This window comes from Cupressus sempervirens, chromosome 7, assembly GCF_028749045.1.
Source record: "Cupressus sempervirens isolate cs-2001-9-10 chromosome 7, ASM2874904v1, whole genome shotgun sequence".
NCBI lineage: Eukaryota > Viridiplantae > Streptophyta > Pinopsida > Cupressales > Cupressaceae > Cupressus > Cupressus sempervirens.
The window spans coordinates 923,299,462-923,322,701 of record NC_143124.1 but is presented as its reverse complement, the minus strand read 5'-3'; the positions used below and the strand labels follow the sequence as shown (position 1 = coordinate 923,322,701).

The window sequence follows — 23,240 nt, the reverse complement described above, 5'->3', positions numbered from 1 at the left end:
TATTAGCTCTTTGTCTTTAATTATGGTCCCTATACTTGCAACTTCATCTCTTTGACTAGCCACCCTAAGGAAGTAAGAATTCATAGATTCTCCCTTCTTTATTTGTATATGATTTAGTTGCCTCTTTAGGTGCAAGGGTTCTAGTCGCATTATTAACCTCATACATTTAATAATGCATTCATCATATTAAATGCTGTCTGATGTTTCATTAGCATAGGTACTGTTTCATTTTTAACCCCATCTAATATGAGTTGCATGGCTTTCCTGTTTCGTTTAATCCATGTAGTTTCATGAGGATTAGTATCATGTCTCTTGGATTCTTTATCAACAAACTGTATTACATCATTTTTCATGTCAAGTCCACGATGATTGGATCTAACTATTTCTACATGCTATGATGACAATCTTCTCGCCAATGTCAAATCAACTTGGCATGAATGGGAGGCCTGTGTTGGCTGGGGTCAATGCATGGTTTACCAAACCTCTTGTCATCTAAAGGGTGCAACAATTTTTGCAATGCTCAATATGATGATCAGGATGTTATCCAAGTCTTTGATTTAATGGGCTTGTTGGATCACGATCAGGATGTGGGCTGCAAAAAGTTTGTGAGCCGGTTTAATTTGGTATCTACAATTCTGATATGCATGTCACTTAAATTGATGTGTTGATGAGATGGATGCCAAATCACTAGAATGTGGATCACTATGTGCTCCAATCACCTTGACTCATAAATGGAACTATTACAGATCGTCATTCACCAAAGGAATGCACGAATAGTCATTCAATCACGAACAACTCTCTAATCAAACCTTGATTCGATTTACATTTGCAACTAGGCTGTGATACCATGTTAGGTTTGGAGTATTGCTGCAAATGTACTAAGCACTACCATAATTTGTGGTATATGTTTTCCAAATTCATTAATCTCTTTGAATTTGTATGAGGAATAAATTGAGAAGAGAAGGGACATGTCTATTCATCAATGCAATTAATATAATATCAAACTTAATTTTATATATATATATAAATCAATGTAATTATATTAACTTCTCTGTGATCTCATAGGTTTATCCTACTAAAGCAACCAAAACATCAAAAATAGTTCATATCATGAGGTTAGATCTCTTATTGTCTCCTTGCCTTGTTTGGTGTATGAGCTTTACTACTTTTAGTGTTCCTTATAGCATTCCCGTTAGGAGAAGTCGTAGACTCATGGCGCTTTTGTATCTAGATTCTTCTTCTCCTCTTCTTTGAAAGCTTGGTGGCCCTATGGTTTCTCTTGACCCTAATCCTTCTATGGAGCATTACTCTTCTCACTCATCTCATGATGAGGATGAGGCTTTAAGAGTTCCCATGAACAAGTTGATAGGTTTGGTATTAAGATTGATAAAATGCATAATTGTTTTTTACAAGAAAATCACAACACTGAAACTATTGTTGCTTTTGATTCTCTTAAAAAACTGATCCATAATGATGTTAATCTTTTGTATGGTCTTACTCATCTTGTCCATACTCATGTTAAAATTTTGAATCAAATTTCTTTTGAAGCAGGATTGGCTCCTCTTGTTTCTACTCTTGAGCCTATTTTGCCTGCCTCGATGCCTATCTCTAGCATTTCCATTTATGTCCCTCCTATTATGACTACTTTTGTTCAGGTATCTAATCCTCTTAGTGGTCTTCCTATTGCTTCCTTGCTTGTGAGTGTTCTACCCATTTCATTTCCAACTTCACAACCTTCACTTATCCAAACCCTTCTTCTGTGATTCCCAGTGTTCTCCTTGTAGTCTCTTCCTTTCTAGCCAATTCATAAACTTTTCCTAGTGTGTTGAATGTGCCTATTCCATCTGTCTCTTCTAATGATTCTACTATCCTTAGTTTTTCTTAGACAATGTCATCTTTGCAACAACTTGCTTCTTGCACTTAAACTAAGTTCAATATTCCTTCATGTGAAATGGCTAGTCCTTTGTCTTTTGATATTATCCATACTGCTTCTCCTTTAAAGCTGATATACCTCGCCTTGATACTTAGAATGGTAAAGGTGATCCTGTGACACACCTCAAGACTTTCCAAGTTCTATATAGTGATTATGCTCATGACGATAGGATTTTAGCTAAGTTGTGTGCTCGCACATTTCGTGACAAAGCTTTGCAATGGTATTTCTCTTTGCCACTTTATTCTATTGATTTATTTCATAAACTTGCTAATGCATTTATAAAACAATTTCAGAATAATATTGGTCCTTTTGTTTCTATGACTAATTTGATGCATTGTAAATAAGGTCCTAAGGAGAAAGTGACTGATTTTAATGGTAGATTTAAGCATTTGTATGATTATATTTCTTATCATATGCCTACTATTGATATACAACATATGTTTATTGCAAATTTACAAAAATATATTAGAGATAACATTCTGCTTACTGAGTTTACCTCTTTTTCACAACTTTGTGTAGCACTTCATCATTATCAATTACAAGTGAGTCAATTTGAGAGCACTTCTCTAATGGCTCATGTACCTACTAATAAGAGTGATGCCACACCTAACCTTAACAAATTCTACAAACCTAACAACTATGTCAAGATCAAAAAAACCACGAATACAGTAGATGATCAAGTGTTGTTGCCTCTCGGAGTGCCACTACTTCTTCTTCTGTTTCTCAGATGAACTGTAAGTTTACTTCTCTCTCTAAATCTCTGTATTCCATTATGACTAGGTTGGTTAGTGCTAATATGATTATGCTTCCTCTTGTTAAACCACTTTTTCCTTCTACTACATCAAGTCCTGACTTTAATCCTCAAGCTTTTTGTCAATTTCATTGCCAGTCTAGACATGATATTGAAGCCTGTTATTCTGAAACATAAGATTCAAGATTTCATTGATGCTAATGATTTATCTGTTGCAAGTCAAGATAATGGGAATAAATCTGTGGCACCTCCTAATTTAGATCTTCAAATCTACACTAATCCTTTACCTCAACACACTACAAACACTATTGTTCAACATCTCTCTTCTTTTGTTCCTATTGAAGTGAATGTTTCTAATAATACTTTACGAGAAGAAAATGATAATATTGTTAATGCCGTGGAATGTGTAGTTCAACCTCCACCTGTGCCTAAGGAAGACATTCCTTCTACATCTGATGATCAACCTAAACCAAAATGTAAGCTCAGTAGAGACCTTACTATTTCATTCATTGATGCTGATAAGTTTAAGGCTCCGGATGGCCCTCTCTGTATTGCTATTTTGATTGCTAAATATCCTTCTTATGGGTGTCTATTTGATCCTACTTCTATGGTTAACATCATCACTGAAGAACATCTTTATAATAAAGGGAAACAACATAACTTTTATGACTCAACTGATACTTGGATTTAGACTTGTAATGGTTTCTTGTACCCTCCGCAAGGTTCCATCTCTTTTCCTAGTTGAGCTCTGTGGTAAAGTGTTGAATAGTACCTTTGTTGTCATTCCTACTTTCGATCAGTTTCAAGTGATGCTTGGCTTACCTTGGTTGACTTCCATGCAAGCTATAGCTTCTCCTATTCATCAATGCATTAAATTCCCTTATGATGGTGAGATTAAGAAGATCAATTATAGTCTTTATCATCCTTCTAGACCTCGACATTGTGCTACTCTTGACTTCTTTTGGCCTTCTCTTCCTACTACTCCCCCTACTTGTCCAGATGATATGTTCCGTTCATATCAAGAATATAAATTTCAAAATATTGCCAAGTTAAGTAAGCTCCGTAGTCTTTTTCCTACAATTTCAACACCCATCTCTTTAGATTCGTCTATTTCTATTGATCAGCCAACTCTTTCATCTCTTGACCCGTTCCTTCTTCTACATCTCAGCCTTCTATTGTTCCACCTCTTGTGCCATCAAAAGGAAAGGAACCTATGGTTGTTCATCCTCCTTCGTCTTCTCAAAAAATTTCTAATAAAACTAAGCGTAACCGACATGATTGGGAATGTCAAAAGAACCGTCAAGCTTGTGCTAAAGCTCGTATGAATGCTTCTCAACAGTCCACATCTGTTGAAGAGGTTAATAATATGCATATTCTTATTTTGTATTCTATAACTATTAACTTATATGAGGAAGATATTTTAGATGGTGTGTGTGAGATTATTGATATTGATGTTGATTTACCTAACATGCTTTCTACTAGTTTACACTTACATCTACACCTCAGCATAGTGACTCTCCTAAGAGTCCTTTGGATTTAGCTATTGTTACTATTGTGTTGGACATAGCTCCTCTTGCAAGTTATCAACCTTCTCTTAATACTACTAACCAAGATAGGAGAGGAGGGAATCATGCTTGAAGTGAGTGCTCTAGCATAGTAGCTTTTTGTGTGTTTTCTTGTTGTTATGTGCTTCCCTTTTATCATAATTGTACATTCAGATTTCTTTAAACAACCCTTGTTGCTTTGTCGATGTACGGTGATAAAGAAATCACAGCGTTGTGACATTCTTTTATTTTACTACTTCTATTTGTTGTTCTCTGTTATGTTGTACATGTGCTATTGTTTGTACTTGTATCCTTGTGCTGTCTTCTTGGATTTGCAACATGGTAGCACCAATTCTTTTTGGTGTTTGTGCTAGTGGTCCAAATAGACTCTTCTTTGTAACTCCTACGTGTATTTCTTCCATTGTGCTGTAGTTTTACTCCCTTTGGGAGATGATGACATGTCATACATGGTTTAATAATTATTATCAGATGATCATACTAACCCTAGAGTTAGTAGATCGCTTCTATGCTCTTGCATGTTATGTTTTCATTTCCCTTGATTTTTCTGCTATTGGGGGCATCTCATAGTGGAAACATATTTCAATCATTGTACATATACTCTGTTAAATCCATTGCTCCCATTAAAGTGTTGGCAATGACTTTAACGTGAGGGCATATGCTCTACTCATCCTTGCATTCCAATCATGGGGTAGTGAATATGGATTATGAATCTAGTTTGAGGTATGTTAGCCTTAGCTGCTTAGTATGCTTTCTAAGTACCACATTACTACTTCATCCTTCTCTTTCAATGCACATATTTCATGAATCTCTTTATGGATTATGCACAATCCTAATGAGATGCACACATTCAATCTAGAAAGTGAATATCCTTGACATCGAGTCTCTCTTTCCTTTATATGCACATATGCTAAATCTCATCTATGGGCTACACATAACAATTTGCTAAAGTCCCATGTATGGGTAACTCAAGAATGTTGACCTATGGGTGGGTCCTCCGATGGGTTGACTAGAGGTTACCACCCCATTACACTATTTCAATGCCATCTTTTTCAGCAACTCTTTCAGTGATTCACAGTAGGATGGACATGCTACTGGGCGAGACAATCACCCCTTTTCTTTTCAATCAATGATCTCTCTCATTATAATTTGGCAGTTACAAAGTCTTAAACCCTTGGGGGTTTGATTCTTTCTTTCCTTGGGGGCTTGATTCTTTCTTTCCTAGATCTTAATAAGAGTATCTTATGCCTCGTGCTCTACTTTACCAAGAGTTTGGATTGAGTCCAACCTCTTGCTAAAGTGGGGGCTAAATGTATTGTCTTAAATTGGAAGCACTCCAATTTAATGAAGGTTTAGCATCTATTTAATGAGACATCATCATTTTCCCACTCTTTCATCTCTTTTTCCCTTTTCCATCCTTTCTCCTAGGTTGAATTGGGGTAAAACCTAATAGATTCTCTTTAAAGCTCTTATTTTCATGGTGATAAGCTCTAGGTAGGATCTATTTCCCCTAGGTCATTCGTTTCCATCCACCTTTCCACTTGGAATCTACTCCTGGCACCGAAATAGGGTTTCCTCAAAATTTGAGCTCGACTTTGGGTTTTGAGACTTATTTTGGGGTCCCCAAATTGTCCCAAGGGTTTGTGCACTTGATAATCAGGGGCATGCATCAGGGGTGCATTGCATCCCTGATGGTCTAATCAAGGGCTCATTGCACCCTTGATGAGGCCCTATTTTGGCCCTTTCTCTTTAAGTCCTATGTTTTCGATAATCGAGAGTTAACTTCTATGAGAGGGCCTACGGGAGTTAGTTAATTCCGACCTCTATATAAACCCCTCCATTTGCTCCATTTTTCATAATAATCCAATCATAAAGTGATCAAGCATCCTAACGTTCAAGCTCTCAAGCATTCAAGTTGCAAGCTTTCAATCATCCATTCAAGCATTCCTCCATTGAAGATTAACCATTCAAGCATTTAAGCAATTGAAGGAATTTATCTTCAAGATCTTCTTCAATCTTCTTCAATCTATTTAAGATCTTCAAGATCTTCTTCAATCTATTCAAGATCCTTTGGCATATTGTCTACATCCATCTATCTTCATCTTCTTGGTCTAAATATGTTGGTAAAGTCAAACGCATTGCATTCGATTCAACTTTGTAAGGCAAATTCGTACATTTACTTTACATTCATGCTATTTCAATTATTTCAATTCAAGGTTCATTCTTAATCTAGGGTTTGACCAAGGAAAACCCCCCATCAATAACAAAAAACCTTTTTTATTGTAGATTGCGGGTGCAAATCAACAAACAAGATGCTGATCAGAGTACCCTTATCGGCTTTCTTCAAAATTGTGAAAACAGACAAAATCAACATCGGACACAATCAATCAGGGTTACACTACACACCTAGTGCACCAGTTCGACCCTAACTAATTGTTAAAAGGTTTTTGGGTTTCGTCTGTCACTCAATTTCAAGCTAGGATCTGAAAGATTTCCTTCCGTTTCGATCACTACAACGAGTACAAAATAGATTTCAAAGGTGAGTTCCCTTTCACTCTTTGTCAATTCAACACATCTATATCTAGCATATACACACATATTGGGGCTCCTTAAGGATTTTAGACATCTTTCCCCTATTCTAACTAGATCTAATTTGCATTAGTGCTCCTTATTCGTTTAGTTAGCACTAATCTCTCTAGACCTATTCGTCTAGAATTGGGATTGAAAGGTTTCTCTTCCTTATTTACCCCTTTCACACACTTGCATATGTAGGTGAGTTATCTGATTAACTTAGGGTTTGCATCCTTGAGTCGTATTTCCCACACAACACGTATAAAATAAGAGATTAAAGAACCGATGAAAGGAAGATGACAATTTCACCAAAAGAATAGACTCACCAAGAGAAAGATTCCTTAAAAATCAATCACTGTCTTTGAACTCAAGCAAGGAGTAAAGCATAGCGATGATGTTCAAGAATGACTCCAACCAAATTTTAAGAAATATTGCGATGGTTTTTCCTTAGATTCTCTTTCAAATGACATGATCAAGGCAAGAGTCCCCAATAACATTTGCCAAGTCAACATTTATAACTGTCGACCAACTCTACTTAAAATCGAATGCATATATATTTTGCTCAAAAAAATGGAGGAATTACACACTCAAATAAAACCGCTAATAAAGACGATCCCTGACAAATTATGAAGAATAGATCTTTGAAGGAATTGCAAACGACAATGTCTACCCAGATAACTATGGTCCGAACATCACCCACAACTCTGCTGAAATCATTTGAGACATGGTACAATGTCCAACAATAGTGATGCCATCTTCTCAACGACATGTGATGGTTTAGTCCTCTGCATCGCGTTCCTTCTTGCAGTCAAGGATAGTCAAAGGACAACTAGGAATCCGGATGCCCTTGCACTAAAAAGTGAAGGAGGCACCGACTCTTTAGAGTAGACAATCGTGACAAAGATCAAGAGCTCCCGCAAAATGTCATTCATTCATTTGCGTACTTCTGGGATCATTTTTGCCACCCTAGTCTATTCCATGGCTGACCAAAGCTCATCATTCTGTGCATTGGTTGCCAGCATCAAAATTTTAGGGAATAGCCTAATATTGAATCCTCATAGGCTAATGAGGATGGTTAGAGGGTCTTTTGAGGATTGATTCATTTCCAACATTCAGTGATTTATGGATTTGGCCTTTGTTTGATGTCATTTGGACTCCATTTACCATACTTACTATGTCTAGTAAGTCAAGGGTAATAGAGATGGACCCTTTCTATTTTTAGAAAGTGTATTTGGTCACATGGGGAATTATGAGGAGAGATTCTTATTTCAGACGGCATGTCAATCAGACAAGTATTTCAAGAGATTTTAAAGTTCAAGTGACTTAAGTGATTTATTTAAATATTTTAATGTTATAAAGTTAAGTGACTAAAAGAGAAAATTTTCTTTTAATCCCACATTGCCTAGTTATTTGTGTCTTCCCTCATATCGAGATTATAAAAGTGTGGAGCTACATTGGGATTGATACCACGAATATATGTTATTATTCAAAGCCTAATCCATTGCTTGAATGTGACTATGTCTTCTTAGGGACAAAAACCCTTAAGAAAGTTTGAGAAGTTGGATGTAGCCCTGGCCCTCTTGGAGATTTCAATAGCTGCAAGTAAGGAGTTACAGATTATTACGTTATATCAGAAGTCTACGTTAATATAGGAAGGCGGTATGTATTTCTTTGGTTATTCTAGTTGGTGATAACGTATGATTAGATGGTTATTATATTCAAAGTTGAATGAGGGATTGTAGTGCACTAGTAGACACCTACAACAATCGCCAAATCATTTGAAGAAGAAGAAGGGTAGAGCTTAAGAGTAATTACATGTTAGAGGGTTGACGGTTCATTTAGACCAATCACGTTGCTTCCCAGCTGTGTGTTCTACCCGCACCTAACAGTCACAGCCGGATTACTGGTCTAATCATAGGAGTGTAGCATGAGAACAAAATATGTTCAAATACCCGTAGATGGTAGGTTCTGGATAGTGGGAGAGCCTAGGTTGAAGCAGTTATCAGTTGGATGATGTAACAAGGGGTACATTGACTACAGTCAGGAGAGGACTTAACACCACTATCAGTCTTCTTCAAATTTGTGTTAGCTATAACTGGAGTGTAGACGGTCCACATTTGTGGTCTTCAAGCTTGACTAAACACAATACAACACCAGTTGAGTCACCACCTTGGGACAAGCTAGTGTTGATAGAAGCCATACGTTTGGAGAATTGCGAGAGATCAGATTGACTTGTATGCATTTGCATGGTTCGAGGTTTCATCATTTCTTGTTTGCAGTTTGAAAGACTATCATTAAATGTTTCAAATCATTGCTAAGGCCATATGAATGAGTTTAACTTTCTTTATTTAGCATCCAAAATAGTAGACCATTCATGGAGTTGAATTTGATGTTATTGTTTTAAGCATTGTCATTGTAAGTGTTTCATTTTAATTTGTATGAAATTCTCTGCCATTCTCGCTGTATTATTGGAAATCAAAATATTTTAGTGGCATTATAGCATAATACTTGGATTACAAACCAATTGTTTGACAAAATATCACTAGTTCTAATTTGAACTCTTTGCTCAAAACAACGGGGACTATCATAGTGGAATCAGAGCTAGTCTTCCTGCCAGCCTGTGGATTTATAACAGAGGCAAATTTTTATAAGGATTTATCAAAAATAGTTTAAGTTGAGAGGTGGAGATTGTGGAGTGAATTTGTAAGGCATGTTTATGCTAGTAGAAGCCTGTTTGTGAATGCAATAGTGCAAAATCATAGTTTTGGGAGGTAGTGGTATTGTGATTTTTGCTATCATCACAAAAGTAATAAAAGCCAAAAACCAATAATGCTTATGAAATGGAGCATTGTTCAGTAGCAAGTATAGGAAAGAGGAAGTGAAACACGTACAAGACACTCAAATGGTTCGTAATGAGAATGAACAAGGACAGGAAATGAGGGAAACTTTGAGGGCTATTAGAGATGGGTAGAACAATATAGCCACTACACTTCAACAGCTTACAGGTGCTATGTAGCAGTTAGCTCTGCCTCACAGGGCAACCTTGAGTCATCACAGGGGGAGTGGTAGTGTGGTAGGATCACCCCAAGCTGCTAGGGCCCCCACATGGAACATTGACAGGCCTTTGATGCTCATTTTTAATGTAGAGGAAGTGGTAGCACCACTTGCGGCACCAAACTCACTACCAGATAATGTTATGGCAATGTACGATGAATGAGATTTATTCCCTGATCCGGTTAAGTAGAATTTGTCCTTTTTTCAATACTTAAATCAAAAAATGGAGAGCTTGTTAGATCCAAAGACAGTTGAGAGGACAGTGAGGTAGACGGTTTCTACTTGTAGAAGGCCGAAATCGAGATTGCAGGGAAGGAAACTTGAGTTTTACCTGACACCTGCTAGTCCTATCTGTCATGTTGATGATGGTTTTACATGACACCTGCTAGTCCTATCTATCATGTTGATGATGGACCTAGTTCATAGAGATTAGAAAATGTGTCAATACCCTTGGTGGATAGCGGCACTAAGCATCAGCATGTTGAGGCCCCTAGAGATGTTGCAGTTAGTGCAAAGACAATTGATGCAGTTGTTACTATTGATACTTCGGGCTCCCTTGAGGAGGGAATTATTATTGGAGATTTGTATGGGAGTTGTCATTAGTGTAGCTCCAGTGCAAGAGTCAGTTGCTTCTTCAGGTAGGACCGATGCATGTATGGAGTCACCCTACTATGATGCCGATGATTTGGGTGTTACAAGGGAGTTAGTAGATGTGGGTTCATGCTCTAGCATTATTGATTCATAGCCTGGCATAGAGCCATGTGTGTAGAGTTAGGTGACGACAGTTGAGACCCTATTAGGTGATGGGGATGCAAGTAGTATGGACACCTCTGTTGATTTTTTGGATGATGCTATGATTTGCACTGGGTATGATACCCCTTGTCAGATATTGGGTGATGACTCTTATGAGATTTTGGATGAGTTAGGGGATCAATTTTTATAGGATCTTACTATTGAGGAGGAAGCTGAGACATGTGGGGAGATTGAGATTGCGAGGGCTTTTATTTCTTTAGAAGAGTTGTTTGAGGTACATAGTAGTTGTATCTTGGATGCAGTTTTGTGCAAGGACTATAGCACATGTATGAGTGATCTTGTGGTGGACAATTCTAATTTAGTTCCTTATCATAGTACAGTTAGTGAGACATAGAGCTTGCATAGGAGTCAGGGGTTACAAAGGCCTCATGTGACTTATCAGCTAAAGCTGAGTGATAGTGACATTGATTCATCTCTTGATCATTATGATGGTATTCAACATATGCTAGCTACGTCTAGTTGGGGTGCCCCAGTGTTAGATGAGCATGGTGATAGTACTCTTTCCCTAGCAGATGCTCATGTGCTTCGACAGAGTGTCAGGATCTTGAAGCATAGTTATTCTCAGTCAGTTGATGATAGAGATCATCTTCTGGAGTGGGGTATCACCTACTATGAGGCATTTTTAGGGAAAGAGGAGGAGGTGGCTAAGCTCACTTGGGAGCTTGAGGTGATGGTGAGCTCTCTTCAGTATACTCAGTTGGCTCTTCAGATGTCAATCATAGTTGAGTGAGGTTACCATGGAGTTAGAACGGGTACAGTCGACACTAGGCCCAAACCCTATTCAGTTACATATTGTGGTTGGTGGTGAGTTTCCTTCTATAGTTCAGAATGAGGGAATTGATGATGTGGTGAACACATTCGTCCAAGATATTAGTGTAGTATGTACTGAGGAGGAAAGAGCATCAGTGGAGATGGACTCTTATGGTGATTTTCTTCCTTCTACTGGAAGTGAATCTATTTCTTCTTTTCACACAACTGGTAGCATCGAATAGTTGGCATTGTCACATTTTCAGAGAGATCAGTTGTGGATTGTGGGGGAGCAGATTGATGCTTCCACATATAATTTCTACTATACTGAGTCATTCATGAAGTATTTGCTTGAGAGCTCAGATTTGCGGGAGGTTTCATACAGTATATCTAAGGGTGCTCTCATTCGAGGCTCTTGTGCTATTCAACGATTGGTGAGAAAGATTGTAGAGACCTTGGTTGCAATGCTTCCTAATAGGGATTTTTTGGTTGAGCTTGTTGAGAGGGTTGCCCAAGATCTTTCCCAACCAATAGTTTAGAGTCATAGATTGGAGCCATCTTCTAATTTCCAATTTGATGATGATGAGCCCTTAACAGAGATTGGGAGTTTTTATCGGCATTACACTATGAGCAGTGCTCATCACTTTTCTTTTAACCCACAGGTGGAGGACTTGGTTTTCAGTGTTATGGATGGTGATAGAGGGTTTGGTATTGTGAGATTATGAGATACAGGGTATTGTGAAACAATTGGATGTGCTAGTGAATGAGATGAATCAAAATCACAAACAGATGACCCAACTAATTTCAAAGCCGAGATTTGAGTAGAGAATGATATCACTTTTTCTGAGAGTGGAAGGTGATGATACAGTTGCAGCTTCAGATTTGCAGGACATTTCTTATGAGACACTGCATGAGTTTGGCACAATTGAGGTGGAATGTGATGAGGATTTATGTCAGATTAAGTCAGATGATGCAATTGTTGGCATGAGTTCCCTGGATCATGTATTTGATGGAAATGCAACGATAGTGGGAGTAGGAGCATGCAATGATACTGTCAGATCAGCAACCACTTCTATGTTAGTTGATCCATCCAATGAGGAGTTTAGCAGTATGCAAGTGGTTGTAAATGTGTGCTCTAATGGTAGTACACTTGTTATTGTGGATGAGGTGAGCAGTGTAGTGATAGAGTCATGTTATATTGTCGATCAATAAAATGTCGATGTTCACTTTATGAATAGCCCTACGTTTGACATGGGTACAACATTGTCTTATGACAATCCATTGTTTGAGGTTAATTTTGATCACTCACTTGAGTGGAGTTGGGCTCAGTTTCACCATCTGTAAAGATTCAGTTTTGTGTAGTGGTAGTTAGTAACATTCCTGTGTCCACAAATTTTGACATGGCTATACTTATGGTTGATACATTGGGGATGAGTGCATATGGTTCTCTTGTAGCTATGTCTCTTCAAGGGATTGTTGATCTCAATTCCAATCTGGTTTATATTATATGGGTGAGAACCAGGATGAAGATATTTCTTGTGAGGGATTCTTCTAGTGTTATTCTAACTCCTGCATCATTAGCACAAGTTTAGAGTGCTATTGCAGATTATGTTGTTGGTCCTGATCATGTTAGTGGCATGCAGTTGGTTCAATGTTAATAGGGGTGTCACGTACTACTTCATTTGGGATCCAGGTGGAGGTTGGAGTTCACTGTTATTGCTGGATTGCTTGAGGGCAAGCAATCTCAGGAAGGAAGGACTGTAATGGCCCCATTGGTTGCCAACATCAAAATTTCAGGGATTAGCCTAATATTGGATCCTCATAGGCTAATGAGGATGGTTAGAGGGTCTTCTGAGGATTGATTCATCTCCAACATTCAACAATTTATGGATTTGGCCTTTGTTCGATGCCATTTGGACTCCATTTTCCATACTTGCTATGTATAGTAAGTCAGGGGTAATAGAGATGGACCCTTTATATTTTTAGAGAGTGGGATTTGCAAATTTTGAGTGTGTTTTTGCTTCCTTCAATTTGTGCAAATTAGTTTTGATGGGTGTAGACATGGGTCTACATTCCAACATTCGAAACCTCTTCAAAATGTCAATAGTATACTTCCCTTGATTAAGAGTGATGCTATCTGACTGTTGTCAAACTTCTAATCCATGAAAGTAATGTAAAATGTCCAAGTCCCTCATGTCAAATTATGAAGCTAGATCCCAAATATATTGAGAGATTAGGCAATCTTCTCTAGTGATCAACATGTCATAAACATATAAAATAAGTATTAATATCACCATTAATTACCTTAAAATAAAGGTTTGGATCAACATCATTATTGGAAAACCCTAGTCCCACAAGATAGTGAGCAATCCTTCCATACCAAGCTCTTTAGGTACATGAATGTAGACAAGATACCCAAAGATTATTAGATGACTTATATCAGGCTTGATGTCGGTGAATTCTTTTTTAGGGGTTTTATTATCTAGGGGTGAATGGGGACATGGTATCAAAGCCTCGCTAAGGAAGATCCGATTAGATTTGAGAGTGCAAACTACCTAGAATATAAATGTGCTCTTACAAGAATAATCACATTCCATTCTTGAAGGAACATCTAACTTTGTATCTTGTAAGTTCAGAGTTATGCTAATACTGAGAAAATAAACAAGACTCATTTGTGAACATAAACACATTTGAACTAGAGAATGATCTTGAGAAAAGTCAATGGAGCGAGAACAATGGAAAGGCTATGAAAATAATTGTGGATGTAGTTAGGGACCATATAGTACCAATTATATCAAAATATGATACTGAATACCACATGTTCAAATCACTTGAAAATACATATGAAATAAACAACAGCAGCAAAGCTCTCATATTGAAAAGACAACTCCATCCTGTGAAGATGAATAAGGGAGAAACTGTCACAACATACTTTATGAGGATCACTGAATTAAGATATTAACTTTTGACAATTGGTCCTCTGATTGACAATAAGGAGTTAACATTGATGACTCTAGGTGGACTCCTGACATCATGGGAATCATTTATTCAAGGAATAAGTGCACAGTCAAAATTCCCTAAATTTGATTGGTAAAAAATAGATTGCTTACAAGAAGAATTCAAACTAATCACTAGAGGGATCAACCAAAATACCATCAACGAAGATATTTATGTATTAAACACTAACACTCATAAGAAAGGAGAGAAGAAGAATTTCAAAAAGAAGAAAAATACCTTATGGAAAAGGCTCTTCCAAGAAGAGGAAGGACATATCTCAAATATAAAGTCTCAGATGTGATAAGTATGGACATTATGCCATAAAGTGTCTTGATAGTATAAATCAACAAGCCTCCTTTGCTGAAGTTGGAAAAGCAAACATAGAAAATGGTTCAGAGAAACTTGTCTTCTATTCAGCCTTGTCGAGTTTCAATAAACTCAAAATTTGGGTGATTGATAGTGGATCCTCATGCCATATTATAGGATTCAGAGAACATCTGGACACTATGGCAAAAAATAATGATGAGGAAGTAACTATTGGGGATGATTCTAACTACATAGTAAAAGGGATTGGAACTTGCACCATAAATTTGAAACTAGGCATATCTCTTCAACTCACACGAGTATTATTTGTGCCAGGAATAAAAAGAAATCTAGTCTCCATTTTTTCACTTGAAGATAGAGTAGAATAACCTTTATAGATGACAAAGTTTTGGCATGGCCAAAGAATTCCACTATAAAAAAAGCACATACTATAGGAATAAGACATGGATGTCTTTGCAAACTTTGCACTAATTCAAATCATGCCCTCATTTATGAGACTTCTAACTCAACTGAGATTTGGCACATAAGACTAAGGCATCTTCACTTTTGTGCCCTATCTTCAATAAAGAAAATGGTGACTAGCTTGCCCAAACTAAATCAAACACATGAAGGAGCATGTGAAGGTTGTGCTCTAGGAAAGAATATGAAGTGAACTTTTCAAAATAGTGTTAGTAAAACCAAAAATGTACTTAAACTAATTCATTTTGATCAATGTGGGCCCATGTCTATAACCCCCCATGGGAGGATTCTTATACAATATAATTTTTGTAGATGATTTCTCTAGGAATACCTAGATACACTTTCTTAAATGTAAAGAGTTTGAAGAAATCCTTAAGAGGTTCAAGGATTTCAAAACTCTTATAGAAACATGTCTAGGAAGAAAATCAAAACATTAAGAACAGATAATGGAAGAGAATACACTTTAGACATTTTTAAAGAGTTATGTGTGAATATTGAGATTAACAGGGAGTTATCTGTACCTTATAATCCATAACAAAATGGAGATGCAATGATATTTCCTACATAAATATTCTTGATATGTTAATGCTTCAGTTAGTTCAGACTGTGAAACAAATTTTGAATATGTAGTTTGAATGCTAATGACTTGCACTCATGGATTTTGGTACTTGTTATGATTCGATATGCATTGAGATATTTATATTTTTTGGCAAGACATATCAATGTATAGACATGTCTCTCTGAGACATGCACCTATCCTGATAATTATATCTCTTCATTATCAGTGATTAGTAGATGCACCCTTTCAAATAAACAATAAATTATCTCATTCTCAATAGTTTTTGGTAGTATAACAAGTCTTAATCAGATTCATGATCAATGCTATTTTTCTATTTATTGATTAGATATCGATGCTTATAAATGGCAACGATAATGTTTATCAATATCGATCAAAATGCAGATCGAAAACTCAGATTATACTTGGAACAATATAAATGATAATAAGATCATTATGGATGACGATTGGTTTTACAATATGATCAATATAATGATATATGGTTAAGCATTTAATATGTTTGTATATATATCAATATACACAATGTAGATTATTATATATACATGCCTATAATCATAGATCATTCTATTGATAATTATCGTCCATAGCTATCAGACCGAAGCTATCATTTCAACAGGTAGTTAACAGTCTACCATTGCATTTTTATCAACCTAATAGTAAATTAGCAAACAGTAGAATACACAAGAAGTCCATTTTTGGTCTATGTAATAAAAATGTTTGTCTGTTCACTTATCTTCTCAAACTCTAGGCTTATTCTTTCTTATATTTAAATAGTTGATGTATTTAGGTCTAGAGCCAATTATAATTAACAATGGCTTTATTTATGTTTGTATTATTTGAATTATGACAGGCTTGACACTAAGGAATGCTGGGAATGGAAGGGGAACATGTGATTCGCTAGCACATTCTGTGCTTGATTCTCTCAAAGATTGCATACTTGTTAGATTATTTTCAAAGTAATTTGGTATTCATGTCTAGCCGCAATGCAAGGAACAAGCTCTAGTTGAAACTGAACTATGTTCATTAGCGAGTTTCTCAATCACTACATGATTCAACTCTCCAGCTTCAAAGGACTAGCAACAGCGAAAAGTACATGTTTATCATTATCTGTAAAAACAGTGCAAATAAAGTGTTTAGTTATGTGTAATATACATTAAGCTGTAACAGTTTAGCTTTAGCTTTGCTAACACTTATGTTTGGACTGAGTGTAAATAGGGATGTTGTTGGAATTTGTTAATGTTTAGGTTAAATTTCCTTGTGGAGGCTGGTTGTAAGGGTTAAATACTTGAAATGCAGATAAATAGAATAGTTGTGTAAAGATCTATTTATCTTAATGTTTTCATTCTTTGTCCGTGTCAAATTGTTGAAAGGTGCAATTTGAACATGAACTTTTGTTATTTAGGGTCCTCACCATCTTGATGGTATTTGCTGAATCAGAATAACCTTGGTGTTTTCTTCAGTGTTGTTCCTAATGATAATGGTTCTTCCACAATCATCTTGAGGGAATTCAAAGAATGTTTCCATGTTAAGTGAATTTATGATGATCTTGCTTCTCTAATGATGGATTTGACATTGATATCTACTACCTCATCTAAACTACATCTTGCCTTTGAGCAAGTTGTATTAAATCTAGATGTTTCCTGGTTTTTTTATTACCAGATGAACTTTTTAAATTTGTAAATCCTTAGTTTTGGTTATGCTAAATTTAGAATCATACCAAACTTATTTCTTGTGGCACAACTTCAAATATTTGTATCTGAAGAACTTGACCTCTTATAATTATGTTTAGAGGTATAAACTATAGTGACAGGAGGTGGAGTAACTTTCATATTATAATCATGAAAGGAAAGCTATTTAGAACAAACTTTATAAACACATCTAAGTTTTAAAACAAAATAATATGAAACTACTAGAAATTAATATATGAAGCATGAAATGTTTATTATACTTATAGAAACAAACAAAAACAAAATTAAGAAAATGAATAATTGTAGCGTTTTTAATGGACAATACAAGTTTTCCAAACAAAAAATGCAAATAAAACAATATAATACTTAAGCAAATTATATAAATTAAATATCTCAAACTCGCAACATTAATTGCAATTGTTTGCATCAGTATTTAGGTATTGTAAGATTTTGCATGCTATCCTTGAAGAACTGCATAGAAGTCGCAAGTAGGTTTATGGTTTGAAATTAGTTATCTAGGGGCTACGTATAGATTTCAAATGCTTGGCATGCTAGTGATCCATTGGTTTGAGAAAATTATAGATAATTGCAATCATGCCAAAGAGTAGTGAGTTTTTTTGTGTGTACATGATGGAATTCAATAAAGTCTCAACTGTTTGAAAGACTCCTCAACTTGTGTTGACTACTCAACAGTCTATGCTTTACTCGAAGATAGTGTAATGATAGTCAACTTGTTGCAAAACCAAGTGATCATTTCAAAAGCAATATGGTAGATGTAGTAAACAATTTTCTTGTAATCATCAATGTCTCCTTCAACTTTGGACATGCATAACCTACTAATTGTGAAGAGTTCCCAAAAGTATATCAAATGGCATATTGTAATGTACATCAATTCTTCTATTGTGTTTTTTTGAATAAATTGCAAAGTCATGCACATTTGTCTGTCAAATAGAGAATATTACATAAATTGGATCTACAATAAATATTTAAAAGGAAAGGAAAGTTGTGATATTGTTGTCCATGTTTCATGAATAGTGGTCTACTAGTACCCATCTTTCATGAGAACGAATGTAACACTTAAACACTTATTGCATCAAGGTTATGCTCATAGAGGTGAAGCACCGAATTCTTAGAAGATCACCCATTCCAATACTACTCTAGCTTTATTGAACATGGCTACATGGTTAGCCCACTTTTCTTGTAACACCATTTGCAAAAACTTCAACAAGTGTTATCCCTTATGAACCATTCATTAGAAAGTCCCTTAATTTCATCAACTGATAAGTAGGAGATATTTTCTATAGCAAGTCAAATAGTCATATTGTTATTAGGATTCAACTATGAAATTTGTGAGTCAAACTCATTAAGTAGTGGTTCACAAGAGCTTATCTCTTGTGAGAATGAATGGAACACTACACTTATTGCATCTAGGTGATGCTCAAAGGGGCAAAGCATCAAAACTTCTTGGGAGGTCACCCATCCTAGTATTACTCTAGTTCAAGAGCTCTTAGTTGTGGAGTTTCCTTCATGGTTAAGTCTACTTTTCTTGCAACCCCATTTGCAGAACCTTAAAAAAATGTTGTGCCTTATGTTCCATTCAATAGAAAGCTCCTTAAGATCATCAATTGATAAGTAGGAGATATTTTCCACATGTCAAATTGTGATATTGCTATTAGGACTAAACTATGTAGTATTTGAGTCAAACTCATTGACCAATGTTTCACAAGTAGTGGTTCACAAGAACCCATCTCTCATAAGAATGAATGGAACACATAACGCTCATTTAATCTAAGGAATAATCTCAAAAGTGAAGCACCGGGACTTCCAAAGAGGTAACCCATCCTAGTACTACTCCCTCTCAAGCGTGCTTAACTACAAAACATCCTCCATGGTTCACCCAACTTTTCTTGCAACCCCATTTGCAAAACCTTTAGTAAGTGATGTACCTAATGAACCATCCATTAGAATGCCTCTTAAGCTCATTAATTGATAAGTAGATTTTTTGCACAATAAGATAAATTGTGATAAATGTATTAGGATTCTACTGTGTAGTTTTTGAGGCAAACTCACTAATCCTTGTTTTATGAGTAATGGTTCGCAAGATTCCATCTCTCATGAGATAAGATACTATATTAATGTCCAATAGGAGACCAAAAATAGGTCTACGAGACTGGGAATACAAATAGGAGGCAGAGGGCAAACAAACCACCAAACGGTGTCAGAGAGAATGAATGGAACACTAAGGACTTATTGCATTCAGGCGATGCTCACAGAGGTGAAGCATCAAGACTTCCTAGAGGTCATCAATCCTAGTTTTACTCTAGCTCAAGAAAACTCAAGTAAAGTGGGCCTAACCATGGAGGAAACTCCATAGTTAAACATATTTAAGGTTGAGTAACATTGGAATGTGTGATCTCCTGGGTAGTCCTAGTGATCTCCGAGGAAGTTGTAGTGCTTCACCTCTGTGATTATTACTTAGATGCAATGAGTGCTAAGTGTTTTGTACCTGGCATGGATTAGAAGTTGTGCTACTAGTCTACTATTAGTGGAATTTTTTGACCTTGTAAATAATTATTCTAGACAACCCTTGGGTTGTGGTGTTGTAAGGGTCAAAACAATATTAGATATTTTTAACAAAAATAAATAATTTAAAGTAGGGGATATTTTCCACAACCAATCAATTTTTAGTATAGTTATTGATAATCAATTGTGAAAATTTTGTAATGAATTGTTCATAAAGCACAACACTTGTTGAAGGTTTTGCAAATGGGGTTGTAATCTAAGAGGGATTAACCTTGGAGGATACTTGATGGTTAAACACGTTTGAGTTGGAGTTGTGCTAGGATGAGTGACTTCCTAGGAAGGCTTACTAATTAATCTTTGTGAGCATCACCCAGATGCATGAGTGCTAAGTGTTCCATTTAGTCTGATGAGAGATGGATTCTTGTGAACCACTACTCAAGATTGACTCAAAAACTACACCATTGAATCTTGATAGCAATATCACAATTTGACTTGTTGTAGAAAATATCTCCTATTTAATAGGAAAGGAAAGGTTGTTTTACAACCCAAATACTAGTTATGTGTTTTTGAGTCTACATGTGACAACAATATGGAGCTATCTCGTATTACTTGCAGGAGGTACTTAGTTGTGCTACAAACAAGGCGCACACACCCTACCCCTAGTTTGAACTTGTGATTTCTTAGAATGCAAGAACTCCACCATTGGATCAACTCAAAGGAAAACACAACTTTTAAGTTGTTTCCATATAAGGTACTAATTGCTATATAAGAATTGGTTAATACAATTATATAAAGATCTTTTACATTTATCACATATTTCTCAAACATCTATGCTTATGACTCAGATTGAAAGGAATTTGGATCTCGTTTACAATCAAACATTTTAAAGGATCTATGCAATTTATTCAACAAATTACTTTTTACAACTTTTATAGAGGTGAAGAGGAACAAACCCTCCAACTTGGGAGAATGCTTTTACTTCTAGAAAATTTTTCATTAGTGGATGATATTCATATATTATGGTCCATCCCACAATGCATATTAATTTGAACTTTAAAGGTATTATAATATTTTGAATTAAAGATGATGAAAGAATTGTAAGTTGGGGTGCTATAAAGTGATTCTAATAAATGATAAATGAGAGTTGTTTTTTATTTCTTGTACTACATAAGATAATTTGGATGAGCTAAGATAGGGATTATTTTCCTTCTTGTTCTTCTAATAATTCTTTATTTAAAAAACATAGAAACATACAAAATAAGAGAAATGGAGAGAGGAAGAGCTTTTGGCTTGTAGGTCAATGAATGTTCATATGTTTTAATATTTCTCATTAAAACACTTATGAAAACTTTGAAAAAAATGCTAGATTTTAATTTTTTTATAATTGTCAATACTAATACAAGATCAGCTCCTCTCTTCATTTTTCTTGTATACTTTACATTTGGAAATATGCACAATCTGATTTGTTGAAGATTCAAGATTTAAAAATGTTGGAAATGTCATATTCTTCTTTTATCTCATTTTATATCATAATAAATATGGTCTTACATATACTTTGCACAATTGATGTCCTCAACATAATATTGTTGGAATGCTTTTTCTATTTTTATTTTACAATTGGTTATTTTTTCATTATTTTTTTTTTGATCAAGTGACACTGTTTTACCAAGGCGTGTACAAAAATACATGTTACAATATGAGCTGTAGGAAATCAACAATGAATTGGTCACCTATTTATTCACATTTTCTAATTTTGTCTCCATATCCACTTCATCTTCTAATACTTCTTTATTTTAAAGAGTAGAGGCACATGTAATAAAAGAGATAGAGAAAGAAGGAGATTTTGGCTGCCAAGTTCACGAGTGTTTGCGAATTTTAATATTTCTTGTCTAAAACATTTAAGAATATTTAGTAAATAAAGATAGTAGATTTTATGGTTTCATAATATCTAACGTTGATACATGATTAGTGCATCAATGGTTCTTCTTCTCTTTTTCCTTGCACTTTACATTTGGAAATTCAATTCTATTTCACTCCATTCTTCTTTTATCTCATTCTATACCATAAGGATTTTGGTCCTAGATATGACTTGCACAAATTCTAGGAATGTTTTTTTTGGCTTTAATTGTGCAATTGACTATTTTCTTTTCATTATGTAGTTTTTCCACAAGTGACACCATTTTACTAAGGCATTTAAGGATATACATGTTACCATATGTCCCATGGGTAGTGGAAAAAACAAACGAATTGTTCATCTACACATCTACCACTAAATTCAAAATATTGATTTCTTTTAAATAAAAGAGGGGTTAAAATTTATTCAAACTAGAAGAAATACAACACAAGGGCATCAAACAACCCTATCAAGATCTACAAAGTGGTCAAAATGATGTGACAAACTCAAAGGTGATTGACTCGTATCTACATTATTTTGAGTTTGCATGTAATCAGTAGCCCATTTAGCCAAACAATCACTACACCATTCTACTCCCTAAGGACATGAGTGAAAGTAACAAAATCCAAAGGACACAGATCAAGAATCTGATTAACAATCAAAGTTAAGTGGCAACAAATGTCTCAAACTAGAAAAAATTCTCAAATCTTTTTATACAAAAGCCATAAAAATTATGGGTAAATCTATCAAGCATTGACTATCAAAGTGTCATCTTTTTCATTAAATAAAGTGATGCAAGAGCATCGTAGGCTTTCTTGTGATCCAGCATGTTGGGGGTATTTGGCTTTAGAGTTGTGGACTCAGACACCAAAGGAGTAGTGCTCGGTCATTGTTAAAAGTAGTGTTAGCTGAGGTACTCAGTCATTGAAGGGGCTCGATCACTAAAGAGCTCAATAGATATTGTTTCTCAGCACTTATTGTTGTGCTTGACATGTGTTGGCTGTTCGGCATGTGTTGGTTACTTGGCAATGCTTGGGAGTTTACTGACACTCGATAGTGTGTTGGTTCCAACTAGAGTTCTTGGTGCATTTGGCATGTGATCGAGATGTAGATTGATCTAAAAGTTTGTGTGGACCTATGAGTGGTCTTGGTTATCTCTTCTATGTTCATTTAATCTATGTTGTAAACTTGGGGCTTTTCCTAAGTGTTTTGTGTGTTATCGCTTGTTAACTGTAGGTTAATGTGAGGGTTAAAATTTTGTATTTAATGTTTGTTGTGAGCCAACTTGTGGCCTAAATATGCATTTAATGCAAGGGTTATTATTTAATTTGTAATTGCTAGATCGAC

General features: G+C 35.6%; 1 long non-coding RNA gene across 1 annotated transcript in view; it reads left to right on the top strand.

The window, feature by feature from the left end:
• LOC149550565 (uncharacterized) overlaps positions 1–17,112 on the top strand; it is a 39,575-nt gene extending 22,463 nt beyond the window's left edge. The window contains exon 2 of the long non-coding RNA XR_016354533.1: positions 16,639–17,112. This is a non-coding gene — a long non-coding RNA (uncharacterized LOC149550565). The remainder of the gene's footprint in view (positions 1–16,638) is intronic.
• Positions 17,113–23,240: the final 6,128 nt, after the last annotated feature.